This window comes from Mastomys coucha, chromosome X, assembly GCF_008632895.1.
Source record: "Mastomys coucha isolate ucsf_1 chromosome X, UCSF_Mcou_1, whole genome shotgun sequence".
NCBI classification, from domain to species: domain Eukaryota; kingdom Metazoa; phylum Chordata; class Mammalia; order Rodentia; family Muridae; genus Mastomys; species Mastomys coucha.
The window spans coordinates 50,250,876-50,253,668 of NC_045030.1; positions in this window are offsets into that span (position 1 = coordinate 50,250,876).

A 2,793-nucleotide genomic window follows, 5' to 3' on the forward strand; every position below is an offset into this window, starting at 1 on the left:
TTGATAAAATTTAAATCTGTATATTCTAACATCTCTCAGTCTCTGAAGAGTATCCAATTGTGAACCTCTTTTATAATTACCTTCTACTTTATTAAGAAGATATAGTCTTTTCTTATTATGTGGCTATTACATTTAAGTTTCTTTATATATGTATTCCCCAGCCATAGTCAGAGAAGTTTCTCCTGCAGCAGATGGGAAAAGATACATAGAATCAAAGCAAGACAGCATGAAGAGAATGAGAGATTTTGAAATACTCAATCCTAAATCTGATGTCTCTATATACTCCTTTATCTGAAGGCTCTGAGAACCCTAAGAGGATGCAGAAGTAGTGTAAAAGCTAGAGGAAATGGAGGAGACAAAGAAAGCAAGTCCTTCAAAGTCAACATGAGCAAATTACAGGTGAATACACAGAGACTGAGGCAGTCTGTATAGCACTTGCACAATCTGAACCAGGTCCTTTGCATATATTATGGCTTACAGTTTAATGTTTTAATGAGAATCTGGAATATGTTATCTAGCAAGAATGGATCTCTGTTTCTTATTTCTTCTTTGGGCTCTCATTCTTCTGTTTGTTTTATCTGGTTCCAATGTATTAGTTCTTATTTTATTTATTGCATTTTATTATTATCATTTTTTTTTGAAACAGGGTTTCTCTGTGTAGCCCTGGCTGTCCTGGAACTCACTCTGTAGACCAGGCTGGCCTCGAACTCAGAAATCTGCCTGCCTCTGCCTCTCAAGTGCTGGGATTAAAGGTGTGTGCCACCACCACCCGGCTGCATTTTATTATTTTATTATATTATTATACATTATTTCTTATAAGTCTGTTTGTTTTCTAATGAGACACAGAAAGGGAGTGAATCTTGATGAGAGTGAATATTGGGAGGAACTAGGGGGAGTGCAGGAGGAGTAGAGGTAGGGGAAGCCATAATTAGGATAGTCACCAACTCAGTTCTACCCTGTCAGTTCATATCAGTGAGCGAGAGAGTGTCTTAATGCACCGGCTGTGATACCCATGCAAATGTGTCGAGAGAATGTCCTATTACCCTGCATTGTTTTTAAGGAGAGAGGGTGAAATGTGGGCACCCTTCCCCTTTGCCTCAAGAGTCGAAAGCGAAATGAAACTGCCCTCAGATCCAGGACTGCGAATGCCTCCTTTGGAGTAGATGCCGGACTGCTTCAGATCAAAGCTTGTCGGACTTTCTTTTCAAGTTCCTCCTCCAGTCTTGTGTTTATGTTTACATTGGTTACCTCATGTTTATGTTAAGATGGGCTACTTTTGGTTTCCCCTTGATCTCAATCCTGCCTCTGGTTATATAAACTCAGTTATCCCCTAAGTAAAATGACACTTTGATACATCTACTTGGTGTGGTTTCTTTTGTCTCTTCCCTCACCCGCTTATTTCCACAGGTACTCAATATTCCTCCAGTCCATGAACACCCACGGAGACAGGGCCCACTGGAGGGTCCCCCTCATCAGTGAATAGTATTTTCAGCAATAGTGTCAGGTTGTGGATGGTAACCAATAGCTTTAGCAATATCTTATGGTCATTCGTGGTATCCAAGTGGTCCCCTCAGCTATATCCAACCTATTCTTGGCACTCTAGATTCAATTTGGTAGCATGTGATGTCTAGCTGGAGCATTGTCTTTTCTTAGTATGTAGCTATTACATTTGAGTTCCTTTCATATATGTATATATTTTAGGAATATGCTATAGTAGCTAGATTCTATATGCCTCTCCAAATAGTTTTAATGTCACATGTCCTCTATAGTCCTTCCTTCTTCCTGTCTACCTATTCCTTACTCATTGTTTCCTCTTTATCTCTTTATAATACCATACTCTATTTCTTCTATCTTAAAATATATACACAACACCTTCTACAGTGATCCTTTAGTAGCTTCATAATGGCTAAGGTTATTCTAATTTTAAAAATATGTACATAAAGCTTAAAGGCTAATAGACTCATATAAGAGGAAATTCAATATTTGTGATTATTTTTAGCTGTATTACTAACAAAAGATGATTATTACCAGAGCTTCCCAATGCTACCAAAATGAAGGTGATTGTCAGATGGATACACAGCTTTCTAGGTAAAATTCTGGAATAGTGCCATGTATTTAGAAGTCACTACCATATGATGATATTCTAATGACTAAGTGTTGAAGATAATTAAATTAAAATAAAAGTTGATAACAGTGAAGAAACACTATGGAGAGAACTATGAACCTTCTAGTATATTTTTGATGATATTTAAGTTCAACAAATGACAAAGATAAGGTATAGCTGAATAATTAGGACAAAAATAATGTTGTGCTCTCCTGAAAGCCAGAGACAAAACATCTATCCATGATGTTATTTATTAAGCTATTTTAAATATTAGTGATGACCCAGTAAGGTTAACACTGAAGATCAGACATTAATTCAACAATCTTATAATTTTAGGAATTCTATTATGATTGTAATTCAAAGGATTATAAAAATGGAAACAATAAAAAAAAGAAATTGGAACCAAGGATTATACTCCTGAAAAATTTAAATTTAAGCAGATGACAAAAATGAAGTCAAGATAAAATCATATAGGAACAGAGAATTTTATTATTTGAGGGGAGTATATTTTTAAACAATACAGTTAAGTAAACATGATGCTAAGCGGGCAGTGGTGACACATGCCTTTAATCCTAGCACTTGGGAGGCAGAAGCAGGTGGATTTCTGAGGTTGAGGTCATCTTGGTCTACAGAATGAGTTCCAGAACAACCACAGCTACACAGAGAAACCCTGTCTCAACAAAGGCAGA